Below are 14,154 nucleotides of genomic sequence, written 5' to 3'. Positions count from 1 at the left end.
AAAGAGTCTCTTCTACCCTTACCAAGAGGAAAGTAGCCACTGAACCCTTACAGCGCAGTAATTAACCCCTTGGGTAAAGAACAATTGTTTGGTAATCTCAATGTTGTTAGGTGTATGAGGACAGTTGAAATTCTGTAAAGAATAGGCCAGACTATTCGGTGTGTGTGTAGGCAAAAGGAAAGTGCACCATAACCAGAGAGAAGGATCCAATGTAGTACTGACTGGCTAGTCAAAGGACCCCATAACTCTCTAGCGGTACTATCTCAACAGGTAGCCAACTTACTACCTAATAATGGTAACAGTAATAGTAATATAGTAACATTATGAACCCTCCGAAATGCCAAATCCCGTAGATTTTTTTTCTTTTTTAGCTAAATAGTTGGGCCTGTTGGCAATAGATGGCGCTAATCCGGACCCTTTTTTTTTCCTTTCTTTATAGGTAAGCTTCCCTGTCTTTCCCTTTACTGTCTTTGCCCAAGTACGAGAAAACAAGAAAAGAACCGAGACTCGAGTCGAGAGGACCCGGCTGACAGTCAGTTCGAGACACGAGTCCGGCCGAGACCCGAATCCCACAACGCAAGCCAGTCTAGCGTTAGCAGTCGTGTGAATAACTTGTGCGCGGTGAATAGGACGTGTGTGTTCCAGCCTTAACATTGTAATTCGGTAAGTACGCTATTAGGTTGTCATGCATCAGCGATGAATGGGCATGGTTCTACGTGGTTAGTAATAGAACGTAATTACATTTATTGCCATTTACCATTAGTTAATCTCGAGAGGTGTCATTTATGTAGCCTACACAAAATGAACCACCATATTTTCAAACAAATTATACCTATACAGAGAGTCCTCAATTATCGTCGTATCTGTTTATTCATATTAGCCTGCTATATCAACTAGCGAAATCTCAATTACAAAGGAAAAGAAAGCTTGCATTTTTGGAACGAAGATACAATTTGAAGATTTCAGCAGGAATAGTCATTTAATATTTAATGATATTGATTACGACGATTTTATCCCTTGAAAAGAATATCTGGAATTTTAAGTCTTGTATGCCACCTATAAAACCGTGGATTGCAACTTATGATTTAATTTGATTTGTGTGTGTGTTTGTTTGTTATGTAGGCCTACTAACCACGGTCTAGGTATACAGTATCTCAACCGTAGTATTATGCCCATTTGTACCAATCGATACGGATTAAAATGAGTTATTGGCGAATTGTTATAATCCTTACAAATGACAAAATGGAGAGCGATGTCGAAGGGATGCTGTAGCAGATTTACTGTAGTTACTCGTAGGATAGGATAATCAATTTCGACGCAGAATCCTGGAAGCTCACAGACAACCTGTAAAGACATTGTTCTTTTCGAATCGTGAATTGGACATCCTGTAGAGGGTTATAAACATATTAAGAATAAATGATGAACAATGTATATAACTCCATGTTTATTATGAACAATGTATATAACTCAATGTTTATAAATCTCTATCCTGAATGAGGGAATATAGAGCATGGTGTCACAATTATCCAATTAATCCCAATATAAGGCTTTACTTATCTGCAAGCTAAAAATATTTCGGTGATACGATACGCTGACCGGTTTCCTCCAAGTTTCGAAAGGGATTGAATTTGCCCATTCTTGTACAGGTATTTAGAGCTATTTTTATGCTAGTATATGGAACTGTCAGGTCATGAACGAAATCAACTAGACTTATTAAAGTGTTGTGGCTGTCCATACGATTTTTTATTTCATGAAATTTGATTATTTAAACTAAGCTTATTAAAAAGTGTTGTGGCTGTCCATAGGGTTTTTTTTTATTTTATTTTTTTTCATGAAATTTAATTATTTATTAGAGAACCGAATGATTTTCATTGAGCTCGGTTTTCTAATTGACAATTTGATTTCAGAAAATGAGGTGTGGCTCAGGTACAGCACGTAGGCCTATATCTGCGAACTGACATTTCCATATAACAGCATCTAAATAGCGCAAAATATATTTATTAAAAAAATAGACATATTCTATCCATTTATCCTCAATCCAACTGGCTTTGCAAGTCAATTTAAAAAATATCCGGTATGAGAAGGATTCGTGTTATTGGGTTAAATTGACACCTTAGGATTCATGGACATTTCCGATTTGGGTGGAGGAATAATCTCTCTCTCTCTCTCTCTCTCTCTCTCTCTCTCTCTCTCTCTCTCTCTCGTGAAGCCCCACCCATTCCCCAGCAGTCCCAGAACATTGTGCTTTTATACGTCAATTTTATTGTCATGACCAACTTTGGCGAGACTCCGAACTGACCTAGAAATGATTTAAACTCTAACTTGTCTGACACTGGTGATTGGTCCATTCCGATTGCATTGCAAAAGTTTCGATCTGTTTGTTTCGTTATTGTGAATTAAATGGTAAATAATATCTGTTGCGCTGATCAGGGCCATTTAAATTTTGTTATTTTCTCTTGATGAGTTTTTTAAAACTGTAAGGTTATTGTGGTTTTTAATAAGGGTAAAGTTGTTCTGACAGATGATTTAATCGTGTTTACAAATTGTGTAACAAGTGTTTTGAATTTGTCTATCCTATAAATTTGCAGCTGATTCCTGTTTCAAACTTTCCAAGTGAAAGTCTTTTAAAAGATTGAAAGTTGTCAGATCTTCCCATGTGCAGATTTAACGATGACCCGTCAAGTCATTTGGCATTACTGATTTTCACACCAGAATATAGAGAATACCGACTCACAGGACGCAGGCCGTACCTCAGAAAAGGGGAAAAGGTCCTTATTATGTTCCCCGGTGTTATGACCACCAATTTCCCATTCGGTTAACTTATTGGTTTTAGCGTGCATTTATTTTACAACGTTCTACTTTTACTTTTAGGGGTTTATTTCTCGCCCTCCATCAGGCACTAAGAGTCTGTTCAGGCGGGCCTTGGTGTGTGAAAATAATTTCTTTCCAGTTTATATTTTGCTCTGTATCTTTAAAGTTTTTCGCTAGCATTTGTATTCAGGCTTAGTAAATTTCTGATCACTATTATAACACTTTCCAAAGAGATAAGTCTTCAGGTTTTTCTTGAAAGCTGCCACATTTTTGCTATTCTTGACATCAAGTGGAAGGTCGTTGAAGAGTCTCGGTGCAGCATAACAAAAAGTTCTTCCTCTTATTGCATGATTCACACTAATTTCAAATAGTCTATATGAGTTATAAGCATGTCTTAACTCTTACAGCAGCCTAGTAACTTGAGGGTAGGGGACCAAGCAATCACGAAGATATTTAGGCTTATCACTTGTAAGTGCTTTGTGAGTCAACAAACAAATCTTAAATTCAATTCTAGCCTTAACAGGTAACCAATGTAGATCGATCAGTGCAGGAGTTATTCTCTCCCGAAATTTAATGCCTTTTATCAGTAGCCACCCGGTTTTGCACATTTTGAAGCTTTCTTAGTAGTTATTTTTTTTTTTTTCGTTTTGATAGTAAAAAAATCCAAAGAAGAGGAATATATGAAGTACATATTTATAAACCCCTGAAAATGCATCTTAACCAAGTCTCCATGTTATGTCACCGCCAGTTGTTGGGGGAAAGGGAAATGGAAAGGCAGTTAGGGCAGCGCATCAGGAATGCGACGAAGCGTGAAACACAGAAAACTGGTGATTCGGCCTTCCCTCTTCTCATGTTTGGAAGTCAGTCCGGGCCATAACCTTTGAACTAGAAAGGTGGATGAATATTTTGATAGAACAAAGTCTCATTTCTCTCCACATGAAATTTATTGAAACCAAATGTCAGTCAGTGCTTTTATGTTTGAAGCAGGTGCACGTTTTCTAAAGAGAAACTGCTTTCTTCCGTGGATGCTTCAGGCGATGTTCTGTGCTTTCGACGTTTATATGCATCCACTTCAAATTTAGTAATGAACCTTTGTGAAATTTAGGCTTTTCAAAAATAGTTTATCTCAGCTCAAGGTTTTCTATGAAGCCTTTCCCTTTTTTAGCATCTGCTGTCACTGTCAATTTCCACGTGAGATATCTATGCTTAATTTGTTTTCTTTTTGGATCGAAACTTTCACAAAATTATATTTTCAGTATTCTGGAAAAGTTTTCCTGGCCACCAACCAATTTTATTGTTGTCTTTCCATTATCTGTGTTTATAATAAGAGTTAAACTGATATGTCCACGCGTATGAGCTACGTACAGTAAGACAACAGGAAAGTATGATTGTGTTCTTCGTTTCAAACCAATTTTTGTCAACATTCGTGTTCATTTCCCCTTATTCAATTTCAACGTGCAGTGGGCATAGATTTAGCCTATCATTTAGCTCCAGATCTTTATTTTTCTGTGGTTTAAATGCTCGTGTGTATTTTTAATGTATAGTTTTCATAGCACACATTTCCTTTAATATTTCATCTTGTACAGTATGCATAACGATTCCTATTTTTTATTTTTTTTATAAACACAATTACATTTTATTGATTTACATTATTTTCGAAATAATTTATTCAAAACTACATAGCCAATGTGAACACTTATACATTCATCATCATCTCCTACCCCTATTGACGCAAAGAGCCTCATATACATTATTTTACAAAAATAAAAATAAATAGTTTAATGGAATGTGCTCTAGCTTTCTTATTTATTATGGCAACCAATATAAACACTTCATACAACTTTAATTTGAACTAGAAAGTCAGAGACGAGCTCCTCCAGACAGGTGGAGTATGATTTTTCTATATTAAAAACATAATTTCATAATTTTATTTTGTATGTGCAGTAGATTTACTTTGGTAGAATGGGTTGTGAGTGCATTGACTAAATGTGTTACTTTATGTAAGGGACGATGTTAGTTTCCTTGAACATTTTTTTTAATGTAGGAGGAGAGAGAGAGAGAGAGAGAGAGAGAGAGAGAGAGAGAGAGAGAGAGAGAGAGAGAGAGAGAGAGAGAGAGAGATAGAGAGTAATTTAATTGATTCATCTTTTTATGACGTCCAACAAGATTTGTACGGAAGTGGGCACCTTAGTTTTTTTTTTACATTATGTACCGACACGTTTGTTCATTCAGAGTTTTGCATTTTAAAAGACTTGCGTCATCGATTCTTTAATAGTGTTTGACACGGCTGTGCTAATAAAAGGGATTCTTTAATATTTAATATATCCCGTTCGTTCCATTTACCTGTTATATAATCATTGCTCTGCCACAAAGTCCGTTGGAGGCATTCACATTACCAATACATGCGTGCGTGGTGACGTCACTTATAGCCAAACAACGCTCTTCATTTTATGATCTGGCTAGTTATTTTAACTCGTGTGACACCGATGTTTATTTTCGGCGATGTGTTGGGTATGACCTCCCTGTCTCAGGGCAGAGATGCGATTTAGTGCAAGAGCTTGATCATAAGACAGGGTGACGGGCGAATTGTGGGAGGAAAATGTGCTTACAAGGAAAAGCAACTCTCCCTCTCTCTCTCTCTCTCTCTCTCTCTCTCTCTCTCTCTCTCTCTCTCTCTCTCTCTCTCTCTGTCACAGTTCAGTGACCGGCGCTGGTGAAAGGGAACACACTCAAGGTTACAAAGGCATAGACTCATAATAAAAAAAAAGAATCTTTAGAAAAAAACAGGCCTTCTTCTCAGTTGATTTCCAGCAATTATAAGCGCCTAGGTAATGCAATATGATTTGCTATTATAAACGCATACGACTAGGTAATGAAATATGACTTTGAAACACTGGTAACTTCATATGACCAAATTAAATGCCCATAGCTTTTTGGACTAAGACCTTCTCAGTTGATTTCCAGCAATTATAAACGCTTGGGTAAATGAGATATAATTTTCAGCTTCCTGAACTTGTAAGAAGTAATTGTTAACTTGCAAGGCATCTTTACTCTAGTGAAAGGGAGGTAGCCTACATGCCTAAAGGAGACTCTTGTGTGTTGGGCTCTGAAAGCGAGTCGAACAACCCCAGGTGCTTTTATGGGTCAGTTACACGAAAACAGACAGGAAATGTCGATCATTTCCTCTGGGATGTTGTTATTATTTTCCCTTTCGGAATTGTAATTCACGATACCTGGAATAGTTTTTTTTTTATCCATCGATGGTTGTCATTTTTCATTCCAAAAAGAAATTAAGGTTATTGACTATATACACACACGCACACACACACACATATATATATATATATATATATATATATATATATATATATATATATATATATATATATATATGTATATATGTATACGTGTTTATATATATATGCTGTATATGTATATATATATATATATATATATATATATATATATATATATATGTGCTGTATATATATGTATATATATACTGTATATATATACTGTGTATATATATATATATATATATATATATATATATATATATATATATATATATATATTATATATATGGTGTGGATTTATCATTATCATTTATTCATTCAACATTAAGGCATTCCCCACTATTTGTAGCGTAATTTTGTAAAACAGATGACATCATGATAATTGGCATTACTACTAGCAAAGTGTCACCATTAAGTTTAATTAGTATAATAACTCTACTTTACATTGTTGCGTGCTTTACCTTTCATTGCGGTGTGCATACCTCAAAGGTATGCATGTGCATAAAGGTCAAAAGAACTTGTTTAATGCTGTACTCGATTTTGCTATCCTTGTATGTAAGGGCATCGCTCGAGGTCGTGCTTGTGGGAGCACAGTATTGTCGAGGGAGAAAGCACACCAGACCTTTCTCGTGGTCGTTTCGATCGTGTGTTCCATTGTCTGTCAGTCATTCTATTGCTTGATGTTTAACGAGCCTTTAGAAGATGCTCCTTTTATGATGTAATCGTTCGGCAACCCGAACCAGGGAGAAAGTTCCATCTCTAAGGTCAAAGGAAGTATGTTATCACTTTTAGTGTCAACGCGAAACATGTCTAGCTGAGTGAAATCTCCCTTGCCTCGCTGCTCTTGGAGAGTTGAGGTCATTTTATATATTATTTTTTTATGACGATAAAGTTGGTATGTGCTCGAGATGGGCGATGACGTCATTCTGTGTATTTCGGGGGATGAAATAAACAAAATACTGAGAGTGTGTTGTCATCGTCGGCCTTAGAATAGAACTAAATTCCCAGAGAATAATAACCTTCCTCGTGGTATTGTTCGGGGTTCTAAGGGGGTTAGGTTGACGTTAATGGCATTGCAGTGTGAGACGTGAGTGTTTCCCGTATTCAAAGTGAACTCTTTCTTGTGAGGACTTGTTTAATATTATGCGGTTTCGGAACAGGGAATTCAAAATAATATTCATCACAATTATATTGTGTGAAGGTAACTTATGGTTTTAATCTGGCCAAATAGCTCATTTTGTGTATTATATACACTGCATATATATGCGTGTATATATATATATATATATATATATATATATATATATATATATATATATATATATATATATATATTCACTTATGTATACATGTGTATATATATGTATATATACACATATATACATATATATATACACACATATGTATACATGTGTATATATATGTATATATACACATATACATGTGTATATATATATATATATATATATATATATATATATATATATATATATATATATATATATATTTACAGTGTGGTTGTTTATACTCAATACTTAAAAGTAATCTCTATTGTGGTTTATCTATCTTCCAAATTGAATGCATTGACAATACTGTAGTGTTCCTATCCAGTAACTGACTTCATTACATGCTTCCTCTCGTAATACTTAGGTTCCACTTTCATTGTACGTTGGAGCCCTTGGGCTTATAGCATCTTGCTTTTCCAACTATGGTTGTAGCTGGCTAGTAATAATAATAATATACTCCTAAATTCTCATATGATATCTTGTATACCTTTTATACCAAAGTTCCATAAGAAATTTCTCTCTCTCTCTCTCTCTCTCTCTCTCTCTCTCTCTCTCTCTCTCTCTCTCTCTCTAGTGAAAGTTTTCTCTGGGTAGGGCTTGGCTTTACATCTTTTTGATTCTCATGGCCTTGGAGCTCTCGAGTTCAACGGCAATCGAGTAAGGATTTCTCAGCAAATATCACTCCTGCGTGCGTTTTTGTTAGTCTGTTTTTGTGCGTGCGTGTGTACATGCATTTATGCCGAGGTAAAAGTGCATGTGCAAGCGTGGACTCGACGACCCTCATATCTTTTGATCCAGTATATGTTAATTTGATTTTAAGGTTTCTCTTGTAATTAGTACTGCATCAAAAAAGGTTTTAATTACGTTATCATCATTAGTGTTAAAAACGTTCATAGTTTGAAAAAAGTTTTCTAATCTGAAGAGCATAAAATCTAATTATAAATAAAGAAATGAATTGCAGAACAAACATTACATATTTTGAGGTATTTTAAAATTGTAATGTTGAACAAACAAACATAAGAAAAAGCAAACTTATTCATGATATATTAGAAATTAAACTACTTACAGTTGTCTAATCTTAAGAGAAATTCGTTATTTTCGTTCTATTAAGAAAATCAATTACCTGAAATGACAGTTCTTTTAGGTATAGGACTTGAATAGTTTTAAGAGTAATAATGACTAGACTCGAGGTTGTAACGTTCATACGAAAAAAGTCGAAAGATTTAATACGGATAGCTTACAAAAATATAAATTTCATTACAAATTGAAATAGAATATAGAACTTTGGCAAATTTTCACTCATTGCATATAAAGCTGTATCAATTAGTAGTTTCATTGAACAGATAACTTAATCACATATATATCTCAAACTATAATAGCCTTTGCTAAAACGTGAGAAACCAAAAAGTACAGTTTTCTATTAAAGAAAATGAAAAGATGATTATGTATTGCTACAGACAGAGCCCGTATCCAATTTATACAGTTGGTTTCTATAAAATTATTTAGTGGCACAAAGTTTCATTCAAGTTTAGGCTTGGTATAGACAGAGAGACTATACAGTGGTCTTATGATAGTGTTCTCAACATTTCATTTCGATAAAGCAGTTCAAACACGAAATTTCACTAGGCTTAAACAATTTTATTAGTTCAACTAAGTTGAACACAAAGTTATTGCATTGGCGCAAACTGTACGTGTTCACCTGTATCGTCGTTTATATGTTATTGAGTAATTTTACACAAAAACTAGTGCGCTGATTTTTACCAAACTTGGTGGTCTTGTTGGGTATGGCCAAGGATGAATACAGGTATGTAACATTTTGGATAAAGTACATCAAAGTACAAGTAAGCAGCAGTACTTGGAAAATAATTAAATAAATGAAATGTTAAGTAAATGGCAAATATGCAAAAACTATTTAACCAATTTCAGCGAAGCATAGTGGACATGTTGATAAAACCTTTAGATTTTGAAGAACATCGAAGTGCAAATACGTAGTGGAGTTAAAACCAAACTAAAACTGCTTGGCGTGGCGAAGGCATGCTCTCTACCGAGTGCCACTCTACTTATAGAGATCAGATATGTCAAAGAGAACAGAGGTATCTGCCCCTCAAGGAAACTTAACTTATATCTGATTTCTGAAGGACGTCGTATGGCTGACTTCCAGGTTGACGTGTCCTTCGTGAACCAGAATTAACTTTTGTATGCCCCCTTTTCGGATACGCCTTACAGCTCAAGTGTTAGGGGTCATGTCACAAAACTTCAGCACCAAAATACTCGTTAGGATCTTTGTAATAAAAGAACTTTGTTTACATAATTTCATAGGATTTTGCTGTTAAATAGGGTAATTAATGCTATCGGAACTATGGCAATGCTGTGCTTACCCTCAGTGATAAAGTGTTGTTATTGTGGCAATTTAAGGGACCATCCTCGTCGTTAGATATATATTCTTGGTGGAAGCAAAGAATTCAGTTGTAGTTTTCCATTGTGTGCTATATTTGCTTGAGCTTGATGGACGACAGACTGACGTCATTTAAACAATACAAAAGCATAAATGACAGAACATTAACAAAAGGGAATCATTATAAATGTATAAAAGAATATAACCTTCTTACTGGATATAAAATCGAGTTGTTCTCCACTTGAGGTAGTTTATAAAAAAGCTAATCCTGACGTATATATGTAGTAGTACGTATAAACACTTCAATGGTTAGACACATAGGGATGCAATGATATTGCACATGCGTGTAGTACTATGGTGTTACGTAAGCTTTACATATATCATGCAATTCCTTGAAAGTCTCATGCATAAGTCTCCTCCTCCATATACTTTACGTTGTATGAAAATCTCTCGGACATTTAGCATCTGACCGGCAGATGTTATTGTCATTGAGAGATTTCGCCTCGGGACTCTGATCACTAGGTCGTTAAGAGAATCCAGACATTAATGTATTATAATATATGGCTTATTTGAAATATATATATATATATATATATATATATATATATATATATATATATATATATATATATACTGTATATATGTATATATATATTTGTGTATATATATATATATATATATATGTATATATATATAATATGTATATATATATACATATATATATATATATATATATATATATATATATATATATATATATATATATATATATGCTTTCAAATAAGCCGTATATTTTGATGCATTAATGTCCTGATTCTCTTAACGACCTCGGGATCAGAGTACCGAGGCGAAATCTCTCAAAGACAATAGCATCTGCCGGTTAGATGCTATTGTCTTTGAGAGATTTCGAATATGCAAAATCATGTAGAAATTATTGAAGTATCGCAGCTAAACAGTTCCTTCCGTTAACAGCTACATTAGATTATTTCGACATTAGTCTTGTTCAAGTCACGGATGAAAGAAAAAGTTTCAATTATGGTTCGATGTTGTAAAATAATAATAAAAAACACCATACATGAGTTATATCGGCCTAAAGGACATTCAGGGAGAGAGAGAGAGAGAGAGAGAGAGAGAGAGAGAGAGAGAGAGAGAGAGAGAGAGAGAGATATTCGGCCTAAATAAATAGTTTTTAATAAAGCAAAATTCGCCCGTAACTTTTTGAGTTAGGTTGGTGACAAACAAACAGACAGAGGTGAAAAAATTACCCCCTTGGTGCAGGTGTTAATAATGATAATAATAATTGGACCAAAACGTAGATTTTGAGAGAGTTTTAGCGTGGTGAAAATTGGCCCGCGCACTGAGCCCTTTTATAATTTGGAATTGCAATATATTTCGGTGGATTTATTAAACAGACGGGTCGTAACCCACGTAATTAGTTCTTCTTACCATGTAAATTCCAGGAATTTATCCATTTATCCAAACCTCCAGATATCTTGTAACCATTCCAGAAACCACATTATTATTTCCATTCTTGCCTGTTTGTCTTTCAACAATTCCAACTCTTAGTTAGGCAAAGGTTCACTTCACGAACATCATATCACTAGAGAATGGAACTTGTGTCAGACAAGTTCGAGTTTAAATCACTTCTAGGTCAGTTCGGATGGATTGCGAATCTCGCCAAAGTTGGTCATGACAATAAAAATGACGTCTAAAAGCACAATGTTCTAGGACTGCTGGCAATGGGTGGGGTTTCACGAGAGAGAGAGAGAGAGAGAGAGAGAGAGAGAGAGAGAGAGAGAGAGAGAGAGATAATTATTGGAGCTTACTGTAGTTAATGAAATATTCTACCAATCCACAAACTCCTATTTAGATATTAATGCATATCGAAATTTTGTTTAGCATCATTATGCAATGTTTCCAATAGAATTGACTGTATTATGTTTTTAAAAGCTCATCGTTGATGTTTTAAGTGCTAGATTGACTGCTAAAAACTTTTAGATATTCATAGATTGCAACATTTCGTAATACGTAATGATACTTTACTTGCTGCCGCCCGGGAGAGATTTTTTTCTTTTGATAAATATATGATTAAAGAATGAAAGAAAGGAATACAAATGTTAAAGAATGAAATAGGGGAACACAAATATCAAAGAATAATTGCATAAAGAATGAAGAAAAGCACAAATGTTAAAGAATAAAGACCTAACAAGATATGTCTAGGGATAAAGGAAGAAGCTCAGATAAGAAAATATTAAAAAGTGAGTGAAAATATTTAGGAATCCAAGGGTATCGCTCCTCAGCTGTGTGATTTAGTGATTAAAGAATAATCAATCATTTATTTTCGAGATATTTTTATATTTGGTTTTTCCCTTTCTCGCTTACTGCATCAGCTGTAGAAATTATGGTTTAACCACTACCTTGATAGGCTGAGGTGAGGAGCTGGTATGGATGCATATTGCTCGAACACTCCGAACTAGAGCTTCACGGATAATAATGAATTTTTGGCTCGTTAAGCACACATCTTCCTGTAGTAATTCACCCAGTCCAAGTGCCCACGTACAGCACCACATAGCTATGCTAATTCGGGCACTTGATCACTGTAAATAGGGACTTTATCATACAGAGTTAAGCCTATTTGAATCAAGATTGAGAGAACGTTGTGCATGAAATTTATAAGAAGTCAGTTCAATCTCCCGGCAGTGTAATATCTCAATATAAAGCTATTGGCAATTATATAGCTATTTATAACTTGCAGTCAGAGTATTAGCATGGGGAATAATTTTGTGCTTATGCCATCTGCAAATGTATTTTCCGGCAATTTAGAGGAGAATACATTTTGGGGAAAATAGGTATATATAACATAGTTTCATGACACGATTCCGGAAAATTACGTCGTTCTGACCCTAAAAATCATTGTTTTTTTATATGATTTGTCAATAAAACAAATTTTGTATAGCTTTTGCCAGAATTTAATAGCGTCCTCATTTACCTCCATATAGCATATTTTTTATACGAAATAATAAATTCTGATTATATTCAAGGTGCTATGAAGTCATCAATATCTATTGTATCCATCACTGATTATCTATTATGCAATGTTGATACTTAAACTTGGTCACTTATCAAAGTTCTAACAACAACAGCTACTTTATTCTATTGCTGTTATCTTTTACAAATCAACTAATAATGAATAGGTTAGAAATATTTGCTAGAACACTAACGGTTATCAAATAGTATTTAGGCAATGATACAATATCTTACAGGCTGTGTCAAGAATACTCATTTAACTTTTCTCCACGCCCCCTAAAACAGAAATTACTTCCTTATTTCCTGTGTTGGACTGGCCGGGGCAAGGGGTAGTGAAGAGGAGACTAGTTTAGCGTTTCGATCTCGTGAAATTAAAGCTATCTTGCTGGACGTTGATGCCTATGAAGGTGTAGACTCAAATGGTATTTTTCCTTTATTTTTTTAAGACTGCAGATTTATTAGCTCTAAAGTTATGTTATTTTGCGCAAGTTAGCAAGAAGAGGAGCTTTTAGCACTAGTTGGAGAATTGGTAATGTTACTCCACTAGGTAAATGTGTTTATGGTAATTCAATTCCAACTGATCAACTGATTACCGCCCAATTTCCATCACTAACCATGTTATCTAAAGTTTCTGCCCGTCTTTTGGCAAAACGTCTTAATAGATTTGCTGAAGGTAATCATCTGTTTCCTAGTTTGCAATTTGGTTTTCGTAAAGGTTGTAGAGCATGTAATGCCCTTCGCACAATCTCCAATGCTGTACAGAAATCCCTTGATTGTGGTCAGGAAGTTCGTATGATTGGCCTTGATTTTAGTGTTGCCTTTGACCATGTTAATCATGAGGCCCTTGTTTTCAAACTCAAACAGGTGGGACTGAGTGGGTCGTTTCTTAGCATCATTATTGAATTTTTAAGTAAAAGATCGCAAAGATTTGTTGTTAATGGGCACCATAGTGAGTTTAAGAATGTGATATCTGGTATTCCACAGGGTAGTGTTCTTGGCCCATTACTTTTCATACTAAATACACATGACATGTGGTTTGGTCTAGAAAATAAGCTTGTTGCATATGCAGATGATGCTACTCTTTGCATCAATTCCATCCTGAATGTAGATCTGGGGTTACTGAATCCCTCAATAGAGATTTAGCTAAAATTAGTGCATGGTGCGAATTATGGGTCATAAAGTTGAATCCTTGTAAAACCAAAGTATGATTGTAAGTAGGTCAAGGACAGTGGCTCCTCAACATCCGGATCTCAGTATTGATAATGTTTCTTTAACTTAGTAGGACTTTTAAAATTTTAGGGTTGATATTTGACAGCAAATATATTTTTGAGAAACACAT

General features: G+C 34.8%; 1 protein-coding gene across 1 annotated transcript in view; it reads left to right on the top strand.

The window, feature by feature from the left end:
- The first annotated feature begins 507 nt into the window (after positions 1 to 507).
- LOC137655668 (1-phosphatidylinositol 4,5-bisphosphate phosphodiesterase delta-4-like) overlaps positions 508 to 14,154 on the top strand; it is a 277,338-nt gene continuing 263,691 nt past the window's right edge. The window contains exon 1 of the mRNA XM_068389616.1: positions 508 to 663. The gene's annotated coding sequence lies outside the window, so the exon portion shown is untranslated. The remainder of the gene's footprint in view (positions 664 to 14,154) is intronic.

The sequence above is a fragment of the Palaemon carinicauda genome, chromosome 16, assembly GCF_036898095.1.
Source record: "Palaemon carinicauda isolate YSFRI2023 chromosome 16, ASM3689809v2, whole genome shotgun sequence".
In the NCBI taxonomy this organism is placed as follows: Eukaryota; Metazoa; Arthropoda; class Malacostraca; order Decapoda; family Palaemonidae; genus Palaemon; species Palaemon carinicauda.
This window is presented reverse-complemented; position numbering and strand designations above follow the sequence as displayed.